Below are 16,687 nucleotides of genomic sequence, written 5' to 3'. Positions count from 1 at the left end.
TCTTCCAGGCTTTGTGCTTCAAGATTTTTTTTCCAAGTTATCACACATCAAGAAAATTTCTTGTGAAGATTGACTCCTGTAAAGTTTGTGTAGTCTGAGAGTCTACTTTTTTCTGAGTTTTGAAAAGCTTTCCACTGTTCGAAAGAGGACGTTCCCACCGTTTCCCCAGATTCACTGATAGCCTTTGTCATCTGCTCTTCTCGAGCATAGCCAGCCTCTGACCAATTGCTTTCTGCCCCTGTTGGGCTACAGAATGAGTCCAATTCTTTAGCATTTCTTTAAATAACCAGAAAACATTTTACTGATGAATATGGAACTGTTTATTAATCCACTCTTCTTCAAAAGTTATGTAGATTGTTTCCCATTTTAACAATTATTTATAGTTTCTATAAAGATTTCTAAATTTTTTTTGCATTAAGTGTTCATTTTGAGGTACTATTCCCAGGAATGGAACTGTTAGTGTACATGTTAAATGTATGTTGAACTTCATACAAATTTGCCCGTGTGTTTTCTGAGTTTACATTAGTCTTTACAACTCCACTTGGTGACATTATTGCCAACACTTGCTGCTGTTGTTTTAATCCGCTTTAGCCTTTTTAGACAGAGAGACTCATATATTTCTTTGTGGATTTAATTGACATTTTTCTTCTCTCTCTCTCTCTCTCTAACTATGGACTCATTCCCAACTTCTACCAATTCATATTTTATTATTATTTATTGGATATTATATGTATTTACATTTCAAATGTTATCCCCTTTCCCTCCTATCCTATCTCCCTGCCCCCTCTCTGCTTGCCTCCATGAAGATTCTCCCTCTCCCAACCACTCACTCCCCACCCCAGGAACATGGAGTTTCCCTACACTGGGAAAATGAGCCTTCACTGGACCAAAGGCCTCTCCTCCCATTGATGCCAGACAGTGCTGTCCTCTGCTATGTATGCAACTGGAGTCATGTGTACTCATTGGTTGGTGTTTTAAATCCTGAGAACTCTGGGGGATTTGGTTGGTTAATAATGCTGTTCTTCCCATGGGGTTGTAAACCCCTTCAGCTCCTTCAGTCCTTTCTTTAGCTCCTCCATTGGGGTCCCAGGGCTCATCCAATGGTCGGCAGTGAGCATCCACCTCTGCATCTGTAAGGCCCTGGCAGAGCCTCTCAGGAGACATCTATATCAGGCATCTGTCAGCATGTACTTCTTGGCATCCACGTCATTGTCTGGGTTTGGTGACTGTATATGGGATGGCTCCCCTAGTGGGGCAATCCCTGGATGGTCTTTCTGTCAGTCTCTGATCCACACTTTGCCTTTTCCTCCTGTGAATAATTTGTTGTCCTTTTTAAGAAGGACTGAAGCATCCACTCTTTGGCCCTCCAACTTCTTGAGCTTCATATAGTCTGTGGATTGTATCTTCGGTATTCATAGATTTAAGGCTAATATCTACTTATCAGTGAGTGTATACCATGTGTGTTCTTTTGTGATTGGGTTACCTCACTCGGGATATTTTTGAGTACCTTTCATTTACCTAAGAATATAATAAAGTCATTATTTTTAATAGCTGAGTCGTACTCCATTGCGTAAATGTACCACATTTTCTGTATCCATTTCTCTGTTGAAGGACATCTGGGTTCTTTTCAGCTTCTGGCTATTATAAATAAGGCTTCTATGAACATGCTGGAGCATGTGTCCTTGTTATATGTTAGAGCATCTTTTAGGTATGTGTCCAGAGTAGGGTAGCTGGTCCTCGGGTAGTACTATGTCCAATTTTCTGAGGAACCACAAGACTGATTTCCAGAGTGGTTGTACCAGCTTGCAATCCCAGCAACAGTGGAGGAGTGTTCCTCTTTCTCCACATCCTCACCAGCATCTGCTGTCACCTGAATTTTTGATCTTAGCCATTCTGACTGGTGTGATGTGGAATCTCAGGGTTGTTTTGATTTGCATTTTCCTGATGACTAAGGATGTTGAACATTTCTTTAGGTGCTTCTCAGCCATTCAGTATTTCTCAGTTGAGAATTCTTTATTTAGCTCTGTATCCAATTTTTAATAAGGTTATTTGATTCTCTGGAGTCTAACTTCTTGAGTTCTTTGCATATATTGGATATTATCCCTATATCAGATGTAGGATTGGTAAAGATCCTTTCCCATTCTGTTGGTTGCCATTTTGTCCTAATGACAGTGGTTTTTGCCTTACAGAAGCAGTGAAATTTTATGAGATCTCATATAACAATTCTTGATCTTAGAGCATAAGCCAATGGTGTTCTGTTCAGGAAAACTTCCCCTGTTCCTATGTGTTCTAAGCTCTTCCTCACTTTATCTTCTACTAGTTTCTATTGTACCTAGTTTTATATGGAGGATTTTGATCCACTTGGGCTTGAGCTTTATACAGGACAATAAGAATGGATGGATTTGCATTCTTTTACATGCTAACTTTGAATTGAACCAACACCATTTGTTGAAGAGGCTGTTCTTTTTCCACTGATGTTTTTAGCTCTTTTGTCAAAGATCAAGTGACCATTGGTATGTGGATTCATTTCTGGGTCTTCACTTCTAATCCATTGATCTACCTGCCCGTCTCTGTATCAGTACCGTACAGTTTTTGTCTCTATTGCTCTGCAATACAGCTTGAAGTCAGGGATGGTGAGTTCTCCAGAAGGTTTTTTATTGTTGAGAATTGTTTCTGCTATCCTGGGTTTTTTTTTTTTATTATTATTATTCCAAGTGAATTTGCAAATTTCTCTTTCTAACTCTATGAAGAATTCAGTTGGAATTTTGATGGGGATTGCACTGAACTTGTAGATTGCTTTTGGCAAGATGGACATTTTTTACTATATTAATCTTGCCAATTCATGAGCATGGAAGATCTTTCCATCCTCTGAGATCTTCTTCAATTTCTTTATTCAGAGGCCTGAAGTTCTTGTCATGCAGGTCTTTTTCACTTGCTTGGTTACAGTGTCACCAACGTATTTTATATTATTTGTGACTGTTGTGAAAAGTATCATTTTCCTAATTTTTTCTCAGCCTGTTTATCCTTTGAGTAGAGGAAGGCTACTGATTTGTTTAGTTAATTTTATATCTAGCCACTGTGCTGAAGTTTTTATCAGCTATAGGAGTTCTCTGGTGGAATTTTTGGAGTCAGTTAAGTATACTGTATTTCTGATAGAAATTCTTTCTTACATGTGTTTTTATAAATATTTTCTCACACATTTTGGCTTTTCTTTTCAATCCTGTCTAAGGGTCTTCCATGGAACAGGTGTGTTTAAGTTTTATAAACTTAGTACATGTCTTTTATTTGCAGTGATTTGATATCAATTTAGGAATTCTTTACTTTGTCCAAGGTCACAAAGGTTTCATGTTTTCTTCTCCATTAGCTTGTTTGCCTTTTTTCTTTTAATATTAACTTTTTCCTAAGACATGAGGTCTGAGCTTAGGCTCGATTTTATGTTGATGTCAAGTTGTTCTGGTGATGGTGGTTGAGAGATTATCCGCTCTCCACCCAGTTCCCTCCTCGATTTTATTGAGTGCAAATTGAAAAGGTATATGCGCAACTTCTTCTTGACTCTCGGTTCCATTTCATTAACCTGAAGGTCACTTCAGCAGCAATATCATTGTATTGCTTTGGAGAACTCCTTAAAGTCGGGCACTCTGTGGTGTCCAACTCTTTCCCTAATGGTTTGTTTGAAGTTTGTCCTTTTATTCTTTCAGGCGCTGTAAATTGTAGTTGCTGCTTATCAATTTCCACAGAAGGGAATCTGTTGGGAGTTTGATGACACTATACTGTCTCTAGCCATAAAATGCTACGACAGAAAACTGACATCTTTTTAAAATTTTTTATTAGATTCTGTGTATTTACATTTAAGATGTTCTCCCCCTCGCCCGCCCTGCTCCCCTCCCCCTCTACTTGTCTTCACGAAGGTGCACCAATCACCCTCTCCACCTCAGTGCCTGTCATTCCCCTACATTGGGAAAACGTGCCCACCCTGGACCAAAGGCCCATGCCAGACGCTGCTATTCTCCGCTGCATATGCAACTGGAGCCATAGGTCTCTCAATGTGTGCTCAGTTGTTGGTGTTCTAATCAGTGGGGGTTGTGAAGGATTTGGTTGGTTGTTGTTCTTCCCAAGAGGCTGCAACCCCCTTCAGCTCCTTCATCCCCCTGCCCCCGCCCCCAGCACTCTCACCAGGGTTCCCTTTCTCAGTCTAATGGTTAGTTGTAAGGATGCTCAGCTGCATGACTCTGGCAGAGCCCCTGAGGAGGCATCCTTATCTGGTTCCTGCCAGCAAGCTCCTCCCAGCATCAGCTGTAGTGCTTGGGCCCGGAGGCTACACATGGGATGGATTCCCCAGGTGAGGCAGCCCCTGAACTTTCCCCTCTTCAATTCCTGCTCTTCCACTTGATCCTGTGCCCCTCCCATGAATGAAAAACTGACATCTTAACAACAGGGGTGTATTGTGTGTCTAAGTTCTCCAATGCCCATGGACACTGCGTGTCTCTATGTCCTTCATTGCCTGGTTTTTCATGATTTTTACAGGGCACTGAGGGGGGGGGTTCTTTACACATTTGTGTATGTGTGTGTGTTGCTATTACAAAGGATACTTTGATTGTTAATCATTAGATGCTGTGTATCCAATTTTTGTGTGCTGACTTTGTGTCCTTCAACCACAATAAAATTGTACATTAATTTAAGAATTGTTTTATTGTAAAATTTTCTATATAGACAGTTGTTCAAGTAAGGTACCAAAAGGTGGCAATTTTACTTTTTCCTTTTCACTCTAACTTGATTTTTTTTCTTTGTAAAAAACAGAGTTTTGTTTTTGCAACTCAATTGAGATCAGCATTGTATTACTTCAATCAAAAGTTGCAGTCAGACCAGAGTGAGGGGGCCGAAGAATCCAGCATTAGTTCCCAGGCAGCCACTTCGCCTGTCTGTCTGTCCATCCTCAGAGTCATGGAGAGATCCAGTCTGATCCAGAAGTCCAAGTTGGCTGAACGAACCGAACGCTATGAGGACACGGCGGCAGATTTCATGAAGGGTGCTGTGAAAAAGATCGAAGACCTGCTCCCCGTGGCCTGTAAGAACGCGGTGGGCAGCCAGAGAGCGGCCTGGAGAGTCCAGTCCAGCATCAAGCAGAAGAGCACCGAGGAGTGGTCTGCAGAGAAGGACCCTGTGGTGAAAGAGTACCGGGAGAAGGTGGAGACTGAGGCGAGAGGTGTGTGCAACACCGTGCTAGGCTTGCTGGACTCCCACCTCATCAAAGGGGAGAGGCAGTGAGCCGTGTCTTCTACCTGAAGATGAAGGGTGACTATTACCGCTGCCTAGCTGAGGCGGCCACTGGTGACGACTAGAAGCGCATCATCGATTCTGCCCGGTCAGCCTACCAGAAGGTCATGCACATCAGCAAGAGAAGATGCCTCCCACCAACCCCATACGCCTGTGCCTGGCCCTGACCTTTTCCGTCTTCCACTATGATAGCCAAAAGCCCCAAGGAGACCACCTTCGACAAGGCCATGGCCGATCTGCAGACCCTCAGTGAGGACTCCTACAAGGACGGCACCCTCACCATGCAGCTGCCGAGAGATAACCTGACGCTGTGGACAGCTTGAATGCTGGGGAAGAGGGTGGTGAGGCTCCAGAGAAGCTCCAGAGCTGAAGCAGCCTATGACCTTCCTGTCCCGCCTTGCCCTCCAGTCCCCAGCCTGCAGCGAGGACTGAGACGGAGTGGGACCCTGCCCTTCCCAAACTCTGAATGTTTTTGCCACACCTTGGAAGGCTCCTGCCTTGCGGAGGCCACCAGGGCTGAGGGATCTCACCGTGCAGCTGTCTGGTAGGCGTTCCCAACCCTGCCCACCTCTGCCCTCTGCACCCCCACTTCCCCCACCACTCCTGAGCCTGTCCTCCCCCTGTGGCCCCTGGAGCACCTGTTGCTTCTGGGTTGGGGAATCGAGGAGGCTCCCCAACCCTGTGGCTGAGAACTGGGCTGTAGCAAGGGCAGGGTGCATATGTGGTGTGTGTGTGTGTGTGTGTGTGTGTGTGTGTGTGTGTGCATGCAGGTGTGTGTGTGAATGAAAGGGAAAACATGTTTACTGGGCATGACCACGTTACCACCCAATAAAGTTGCCCAGTGACAACAAAAATGTTGCAATCAAACCTTTGCAACTTCATGTTGTAGTCACAATATTCCACTCAACACCCAACTAAACAATACCATGATATTTATTTTTAAACTTTATGCATATTATAAAGAATTTAAATAATAGTGTCCTTGTTTTTCATATCTACTAATTTCTATAAAACATCTCTCATTCTTCATATTTGAATATTGAGATTTTTTTCTATTGCAATTGTCCTTCAGATATAATTTCATTTAGTATTCTCTTACATATTTTTTTTCTGGAACTCATTATGCCATTTTATTATTAAAATTCTATATTTTTCTTCCTGAAATATACTTGACCTAAATTTATCATTGGTGGAGGTGCTGCGTGCCTCCACTCTGAGCGATTAAGGATAGGCAGGAGTTCAAGATCATCAGGTTCTACAGAAGGAGCTCTGGGCGATCCATTGCTACATTGTGAGAGGCAGAAGAAAAGGAGGAGGCAAAAGAGGATGAAGATCGGGAGAAGAAGGAGGAGGAGGTGGAGGCAGCAATGAAAAAAGATAAGAAGAATGGGGAGGAGGAGAGAACAGAAAAGGGAATAATTTGGGGCTGGAAATTCTCTTCTTCCAGGATATTAAATATTTTCACCCATTGTTATATGGCTTCCATGGATTCTCCTAAGAAAATAATCATTTTTCCTTTGCATCATGAGGAAGGAAATGAAAGTGCGGGGCTCAGCACACACAGCCCGGCTGCCTCAGCAAGGTCTCTTCCTCACAGCCAGCCTGCTCGGATTCACTTTACAGTCTATGGTAGAATCCAGTCCAGACATTTTATTTGTCATTGGGAAGGGTGGTCTGCGGGGTCACAAAGCAATAATAGAGGAGAAATTGTGTATAAAGATTTTATGAAACCATTTGCTTTATTCCAAATATGTTCTTAAACGTTCACCCATAGAGAGGATGAGCTCATAGAAATAGGACCTAATTCAGTACAATCAAAATATCATAGCACCATCTTTCCTTGGAGACATTTTCATGACAAAGCAGTGCACAATCAGGGCACAAGCAAGTTTTTCTGTCTGATGTTCTTACCATCAGAAATTCTTTACCACAATGCCTTAGACACAGAGCATGCAGACACGGGAGCATCGGTTTTCCTATTTTCTTAACTCACTGCGAGTGTATAAAGCACTAAAGTAGTCCACCCTTGCCTAAAATCCAGACCGCAGACCGGAATCAGGTCTTACCCACAGGGGGAAATAGAATTCCAGTAGCAAAGGAAGCCATGAAACACAAGACAAAGGAGGAACAGTATGTTCTTTATCAAGAGTAGCTGACCAACATCTTCATCAGCACCATGTAAGGCAATGAGAAGGAAGTTGTATGTTCATGACATAGGTAAGGAACTGGAAAAAAAAAAGGCCAAATGGTGAGTGAGCGCCCATGTCTTGATCTGATTTGGTCAAGACAAATTGGCGATGAAGCAAATGTCTAAGGAATAGAGCTGTAAGTAGAGGGACTTAAAACCATGGCTCCCACTGAACAGGGTTCCCACCAGAAGTAAGCACATAAGATAATCCATGGGCTGAACTCCGGAAGTGGGCTGCATAGACACAAATGAATATGAAAATAAATCAATTTGTAAATATCTGCACGTACAACTTTCTGTTCAAGCCTTTTTAATCAACACAACCTATAACTATTTAAGTGATACTAATAGAAAATGTAGTAAGAGAAATCTGAGATATCCACACAAAGCAAATATTCCTAAGCCTGAGTTTTAACTATCACGATCAGCTGGAAGCCATGCAAATGATGTATTAATATAGGAAAAATCATACATTAATATGCATACAATTGCCCTACTTCCGTAAAACAGCAAACACGTGGAGGCTGTGTGTGTGAAAGAGAAAAAGAGGAGAGAGAGTGAGAGACAGGCAGAATGTGCTCGTGAGCTGGTTCATTTGCCATATGGGAATATAGGTTGTCTCTGTTGAGTGAGGAAGGAGTGTTTAAGATACAACAAATGAACCTGTGTTTGCCTTGTGTACATTTTGCGTGTCTTCCTTGTTGCGACCAGCATCTGATATTAACAGGGATTCACCAAAATTTAAATTTAAATCTCTGCGAAAATGTGAGCTAGCTGGAGACAGTTCATGGTGCATCAAGCAAAGCTTCTTGGGTAATTACCTGCATTTGACACTTCAGAACTCTCCTATCCAGAGCCACACCATGAACTAGATTCTCTTTCAAGTACTCTTTGACTCTGCACATGTCTTTATATTTATAAGGGAATGTATTAAAGAATATTGTTATATATTAAATACTAACATGTATTAAAGAGAATATTCAAGGAATTTTAGCCTGAGAATTTTTATGAACATAGTTATGTGCATTGTATGTGCCGACTGAACTCCTGATAGATGGGAATAATGTAGCATTGCCACTTTGCCCATCTAGGCACCATTTGTTTGCTGTGAGCTTCTGCTTGTGTCTTTCCTTTCAACCCTAAGACCTTATCACCCTCCATGTCTAACAACAGTCAGGACAACATTTCTAGAGAATCTAGAAAAGTGGGAGTGGGGATATTTGTTCAGTCTTAGAGTTGGTTGTTTCCTTGTTGACCAGGGTCTGTGGAACCATCTGAGGATAGGTCAGAAGGAACAGGTCCAAGAGAAGCATCTGTGTCTGCAAGAGAAGGCTGAAGCATCTGTAGGTTGCTTCTCTGGAGCTGTTCTAGATATAGTAAGTACCTGAACTTGATAAGATGCTGGAACACGCACACGCACACACACACACACACACACACACACACACACACATTATAGGTAGAGACTAAGTACATTTGGAAGAAAGAAAATTTTTGCAGAAGTGGTCCTTGTGTTAGCAATAACCTTTCCTTGCATAGAATCTTTCTATTTTGTTCCGACTCAGTTTGGTTTTTGCTTTAGGAGTATGGATTAACCCCAGAACTTTGCACATGCCAGAAGGCAAACTTTCTACCACTAAGTTGCATCTCCAACCCCTCTGGTATCATACAGAATAGCACATATCCAACAATTCAGTTAAATATTTCAAAATAAGTCATTGTGTTTCCTGTAGGTAACCAGATTATAAGAAAAAAATAATTGTTACTTGAAATCCCAAATGACAAGGAGACATAAATAAAAGAAATCTTCCTCTTACTTCCTATGAACTTCAGGAAATCCTTCTGAGCTGCTGTAAACATAGCTTCTTTATAGGCGTAGGCATTCTACTTATCATGAAAGAAAGGCTTGTGCTGTTGCTTTGGCCAGTAGTGATTTTGTAGTACAGCTTTTTATTTTTAAATCATGAATCAATGTAGAGCAATCTGCTTACATATCTCACATACTTACACAGCACTCAGGGACAACAGGATGATTTTATGACCATCTGATTGTACAGCGACAGTACTGAGAATTGGTTCACACTATGGGCCTTGCAGTCAAACTGTTTGACACTCATTCCTGCTCCTTCTCTATTTGCTAAGGATGCTGATCAGTTCGCTTCTCTAAACTCCATCTTCCACAGATGTGGTCATAGAGCATAGCAAAGTGAAAAGGACTGCATAGAAGGAACTTTGTAGAGTCCTTAGCACAGTGCCTGGCTAGGGGCCAGCGGACTGTATCTCCTGGTCATCAACAGATCAAGGCCATTGCTTGTACTCACTGGGTCGACAATTACCTTTTGCATTTTCATATTTCCCTTTACTAGGTCTTATAAGTAAGTTTAAGAAAACTTATGTGAGACCATGTCAGCTTAATCCTCACAAGCACAAGATCAAAGAAAACCGTGGATTCTAAACAATAGAGCATCCTACTTGGGAATGCTGTGGTTTTCAGGAAGTTGCCTGAAGTCTTAATGTCAAAGGAAATAGTCCAGAGGAAACAGTCTCTGAAGCTTTGGAAAACAACAACATCAATTGCAGATTATTTAAACTAATCTTTAAATACTTGAGATGGTCACTATGAGAAAAGAAAAGAATTGAGAACTTTTCTTTTTAATTTCCTTTTTGATATTCTTTTCTTCTTGGTGTCTGGCTACAGTTGCAACTGGAAATGTTTCTAGGAGAAAGGGATGGAATAGCTGGCTTCATTAATTGTATATCACTTTGAACTTAAAATAGCAGATTTACTTCTTTTTTTAAAATGTACAAGTTCAATGAGAGCAGAAATAAAACAAAGATACAGCACTGATTCAGCAGCTGCCAAGGGTTTTCTCCTGGAATCTTTGCATTGGTTACATGAGATGCTCTGTTGGGTTGGACAGGTCACCCTCTGGTTACAAAGATCAGTGGCTGACCGAGCAGGCAGTTCTCAGAGGCCCAGTTTGTCCGAAGCACTATAGCTTTCTACTTTTTCATGTTAGGGCACGCTTCCCTGATTGCTCCAGAAATGAAAAGAGTGTCTATAAACTTTCCCAAGTTGATGGACACATTTCACAAAAGTGATGGGTTAGTTCCATTCATTCCTTGATGGTCCAAACAAGCCCATAAACTCAAGAAGGAAGGGAAGGCATAACTCATGGGGAGGAGGGGTATGGATACTAACACGCAGTCTTTTTGTACAACCCTAAAGGCAATTTTCTCTCTCCCCCTTCCTCTCCCTCTCCTCCTCTCCTCTTCTCCCCCTCCCCTCTTCCTCCTCCCTTCTCTCCCTCCCCTCCCATTCTTCCCTTCCCTTCCCCCTTCTTTTTCCCTCTTCTTCCTCCCCTCCCCTCCGTCTTTCCCTCCCCTTCCTCTACCCTCCCTCACCTCTCCCTCCTCTCTCTAACCCCTCCACTCTCCTCCCCTCCCCCTCCTCTCCTCCCTTTCCCCTTCCCCTCCCTCCTCTCCTAGCTCCTTTCTTCCCTCTCTTCCCTTCCCCTCCTTTTCCCCTCCCTTCCCCCTCCTCTCTTCCTCTCCCAGCCCCCTCCTTCCCACCCCCTACCCTCTCCTTCCCCTCCCCTCTGTCTTTCTCTGGTTTTGAAGATGAGAATGTGAGATTCTGGGAGATGAGAACATCGGAGACAATTTTCTATTGCTACTTTATGAGTCATTGTGATACACTTCCCCCCACCCCGCCCCAATTCTTCTTTCTTTTGTATATTGTTGCTTCACATTGACACTAACGCAACACACAAAACAAATGTACTATGTTGGTTGTAAATCATATGGTTAGACCGGTGTTCCAGTTCTGAATGAGCCACGGACACTGCATCATGTACTTCCTTTACTAATACTGAGGTAAACATGTTTGATTTCATAGTCCTGCTTTGTTTGTTCTGCTATTCCAAAGTTCATCAGCACTCACGGGGCCTGAAGAACCTCAGTACACTTCCAGCCCAGCAAAACCATGGCATGGAGTTCAAAGAAAGGCACCAATTAAGCTAAGAACATTTTTCAGATTCAAGGGAGCCTCTGCATTTCCAGCATGGTCCACGGATCAGTGGAGACAGCAGTTCAAAGGGACTCGCCAGTTTAGTAAAGCACCTGGGTCACCCATTACATTTGCCTTTGTAAATAAAGTGCAGCCCGCTTGCCTTTGATCTTCGGGAGACGGTTCAGCGTGCTGTACGTGCAGAGAGATCGTAGCAGAGAGATGAAAGGAGATGAGGCTGCCTAAAGAGTACTATGAGTGATCTACGGCTCTGACACTCCTGGACGAGGCACACGTAGTTTAAGTAATGCCCTTGTTCTGTAGTATTTTCATAGGGCGGTTGACATTCATTTCAGGGTTGTTTAAAATTCATATAAACAAACAATGGGCCCTGCAGAAGATGTTATAAAATGTGGGGCAAAGATATGGCTCATGGTTCATCATTGCCTGCATGTACCTATTTCCTGTCTTTAAAATTACACCTAACTTTCTTACGGTTTGATCAAGTGTCCATTGTCAATCTCTTCACTGTCCAGGGCAGTCACTTTTTAAAATTTAATAAAAACGCCTTAATAATGTACAGTTGAGCTTTTTACTCCCTTGCTGGATTGTGTTTCTGTTGGTATAGGATAGTGTGCTTAAAACAGTTAAAAATGAAACAATTCTTGTATTTTCTGTCTCTCTGGTAACCTATGCTCATCTCCCCTCTAAATGTCAGGTTTTTTCTTAGTTTTTGATAACTGCAAAGGTACCTGTTCATATCTAGCTTTTATTCTGTGTTTTGTCATTTAAAGACAAAATACAAATCTGAAGGAATAAATTCCTATTGGTTTGAATTTTAACACAAATAAGAGATGTGGTAGAGAAACAGGGCTAGATGGGACACAGTCACTTCTTCTAGAAAACTTTCTTTTAAACACATAGACACTATATATATATATATATGTGTGTGTGTGTGTGTGTGTGTGTGTGTGTGTGTGTATGTATATAGATGTGTATATATATATATATGTATATGTGTGTGTGTATATATGAACATATATGTCAACATTCAACATTTTATTTAATCTTTTCTAATGTTTGTCAGAAATTCTGATTTTTTAAAAAAATAAGTTATATCCAAAATCTGGGATTTCAATACTTAAATACATGTTTGAAAGTACTGTTTTAGTCAGGGTTTCTATTCCTGCACAAACATCATGACCAAGAAGCAAGTTGGGGAGGAAAGGGTTTATTCAGCTTACACTTCCATATCGCTGTTCATCACCAAAGGAAGTCAGGACTGGAACTCAAGCAGGTCAGGAAGCAGGAGCTGATGCAGAGGCCATGGAGGGATGTTACTTATTGGCTTGCTTCCCCTGGCTTGCTCAGCTTGCTTTCTTTTATAACCCAGGTCTACCAGCCCAGGGATGGCTCCACCCACAATGCCCTCCTCCCCCTGATCACAGCTGGATCTCATGAAGGCATTTCCTCAACTGAGGCTCAAACTCAGTTAATACAAGTACCCGCTTTCAATTGCTTTCTGTTGCTATAAACAATAACTTCTGCACTTTGCTTCAAACTTAATTGGAATAATGTTTATATTTTACAGGATGTCTTTATGTGCTTAAAATATATTTGTATCTTTAAAAATTAAAATTGCATATAGGCAAAGACATAGTTATGTAAAGATGTTTAGGATCTGTAGGTTACAGAAACTGTGGTGGCCACACAGAGATACTCTGTTTGAGTCTTGGAAAGCTCCATGCATGTGGCAGTTGGTTATAGCACCAGGAATGCATTCACACCTGTCTGTGACATATCAGGTGTGTGTGTCTGAGGACTGATCGCACACACATTGGATTTAGTGCTCTTTCCCTGAGCTACAGCTTCCTCAGCATCAGCCCCTTTCATACACTAGAGAGGATAAGTGTGAAAGAATGCACTTTGATAAGAAATAATCTGAAAAAGTTACATATAGTATTTAGTTCAATAACCTTTTATATGTAGAATTATATCTCATTTTTAGTGAAAATAGCTTTATCGAGTTTTTTCTCATTATACTGATAATAGAAGAACTTGAATGCTGGAAAAAAAAAAAAAAAAAAAAAAAAAACACCACATAGACACAATGCAGCCCAAATTAATTTTAACCGTTGTGAATCTCTCCATCTTGAAACACCAGCAGTTCACATTTTGATGGTTTTATGTAAATCGGAAATATTTTCTATTCTTATACAAACTCATTATTTTAAGATAATGCTTGACTTGTAATGACTTTACAAGAGGATTATAATACTTCTGACATATATTTAATGTTATGAGAAACAAATCCTGGTTGACCAATTAAGCTTGAATTTTGAATAAGCACCAAATACTTTATTTTCAGTCAGTCCTCCTAGGGCACACTAAAATAAATAGATAGATAGATAGATAGATAGATAGATAGATAGATAGATAGATAGATAGATAAATCATGACTTATCCACAATTCAAATTTAAGTGGGTATGCAGTATTTTTATTTTTTTATGAATAGCATCCCTTTATGCTTCCTATAATATTTGGTTACCTTAAGTACGAACAGAGTAAACATAGAGCTGGAAGTTCACATCACCTTGACAACGATGGGCAAAAGCCTACTAGAAGTCATATTTCACCAATTCTAAGACACAATTTTCTTATTTAACATGGTTAAATTATAAGCAGTGTCATTTTCTAATGCTCTCCAGACAGGAGAACAGAAGCCTCTTTTATTATGTACAGAAACCTGTTATTGCTGTTAGTGTCCGGGCAGCACGCAATCAGAATGTTTTGGTAAGTGCACCATTCAAGGAGCATTTGGAAGAAAGACTGTGACTTCTCTTTGTTGGACAAGGCCATGCTTTTATCATATGCTGATAGATCCTAAGATGTGCAATTAACCAAGGGGGAGAAAATGCAACTGGTTAGGAAGAAAACCTTGCATCTTACAGCATCTTGGAAATGCGGTAACCTCAGTGCAGTCGGTGGCACAGAGACAGGGTGTTTCCAGCACCATCAATGCCAATGATGTCTGATGATAAAAAGTAACTCAATGACTCTGAATGAGGAAGACTACTAGCAGTGTTTTGGGTGCTTTATTTTCAATCACCTGTAGGTAGTGGAGAGACTTAGTGTAGAATCTGTCCAAATCAATCTGGGAGGCATTTTAGTAAGCATAGGATAAGATGTATCCCCCATCTTATGAATAGCATTACAGGAATCAGATGGTTGGTTTGGTGCTTAAGAGCACTTGCTTTTCCTGCAGAGGACCTAGGTTTGGTTCCCAGCACCCACAGGGTGACTCACAACCACCCATAACTTTAGTTCCAGGGGATTTGACACCTTTTGAACTTTGTAGGCATCGAGCATTTATGTGATACACATACATGTACACAGCCAAAATATTCATACACACAAATGAATGAATGAATGGATGAACTAATTAATTAATTAATCTAAACAAATTACCTGGGCACAAAGGCTTATGATGGAGCAGTAGCTTAGTATGTAACTGTTCCTAAATTTATTCCCCAGAACTTCACAAGTAAGCAAGCAAGGTCACAAACAAACAAATCATCACATATGATTGTCACATTTTTATTGACAAAGTTTTATGTTCATTAACAGAGCACAAACTAAAGCTCTATGTAAGGCTCACCAGGAAGTGAGCTGGAGAATTAGCTTGATGGACAGAATTTTGGGCTAGTGCCCAGGAAGTTCTGGGTTGGATCCTTGCACTGCATAATCCAGATATGGTAGGTTATACAAGTAACTTCAGCAATTGGAAGGGGACAAAATGGAGACCAGAGGATCAGACAGTCAAGGTCATTTTCAGCTACATACCAAGTCCAAGGCTAGCCTCAGGTACATAAAATCCTTCCTTAAAAATAAGCAAACAAGCAAAAATCAAGGAGTCAAACAAAGAGTCAGCAGAGCATTGGGGAGCTGGAGTAGCTGAGACACAGTATATGTTAGTGATTTGCTTAAAGCGATATTGAGTTTTGAAAGTTGTATAAATCTCCCTTGTCATAGTTTTCCTAAATCTATTCAGTGATAAAACTCTGTGTCATGTAACATAGTTTAACCTTTAGAAGAATTATTCACTAGGACTTCATTTTGGAGCCACAATGATGTCATACACACCCATCATTGTGATGCTTGGATCTTGTAATTGAGTCAACATCAAGAAGAAACTGGTGCTGAATGGAAATTAAAATAGTGATCCATCTTCTCTTCATCATCCATTAATCTATATAGCCTGCTTGTTTCCTTTTTGTGGTTGTATTTTAATCACAATATTTCTCCCTTCGATTTCTTTCCTTCAAACTTTCCTATATGCCCCTCCCTAATCTCTTTTCAATCCATGGTCTCTTTATTCACTGATGATTATTAGATGCATGTCTGTATATACATACATATTCCTAAATATGACAAGCTCCCATGTTATTTGTATGTATGTTTTTATGCATGTGTTTGGCACTGGACAATCAGTTGGTGTGCTTTCCCCGGGGATAACCACCTCTCTTACTCTCAGAGTCACTCAGTTGTCTCTAGTTGCTCATCTTTACCCAAGAATTGCTGGTTCCACAGAGGGTCGGTTAAGGAAACCCACGGACGCTATTAAGATAGATGTTTTTAAAGCAGTCCAATCATAAAACACCAGCAATTGCTGCTGACAAGTAAAGAAATACAATACGCATAAAAAAACTTTAAATGAAATAAATCTTAGCAACAAATGTGTAATTTCATGTCTTGTGTCCAGTATCCCATCACAGTAGGTACATGGTCTAGCGATAATGATTCTAAGGACCCAGAAGGAGGTAGAACAGAGGTATGGTAAACAGTGAGAGACAACTGTTAGAGCATTTAGATAATGAAGTCCTAGCTGATCAGTGGTAGACCCCATCTTTCCTCTCCTCTGAGTATTTTCTTCAGTAAGCCTCTTGGTGCTTCTATGGTGACTTTGAAAGGACACCAGAAGGGAATTCCCATTCCTGATTTTGGGACTGAAAGAGTTTGAGGGACAGACAATGGATCAGAGAAGACACAAGCAAAAAACCAAGTAGCTTGTAGGTCCCTTAAACTTGACATTAGTCTGAAATGATGTATTAACAGAACTTGAACACAGTGCAGATGAGAAAACGGATGCACTCACTATAGAAAGATGGAAAGATAAGAACCAGAGGGGCACATAAGTACAAATAGCATCCATCCT

General features: G+C 40.9%; 1 pseudogene across 1 annotated transcript; it reads left to right on the top strand.

The window, feature by feature from the left end:
* The first annotated feature begins 4,941 nt into the window (after positions 1-4,941).
* Positions 4,942-5,644, top strand: LOC308435533 (14-3-3 protein sigma-like; annotated as a pseudogene). The gene has a single exon. The product of its transcript is annotated as a 14-3-3 protein sigma-like (transcript).
* Positions 5,645-16,687: the final 11,043 nt, after the last annotated feature.

This window comes from Micromys minutus (assembly GCF_963924665.1).
Source record: "Micromys minutus genome assembly, chromosome: 23".
NCBI lineage: Eukaryota > Metazoa > Chordata > Mammalia > Rodentia > Muridae > Micromys > Micromys minutus.
The sequence above is the reverse complement of the archived record's forward strand: the minus strand, read 5'-3'. Positions and strand labels throughout refer to the sequence as shown.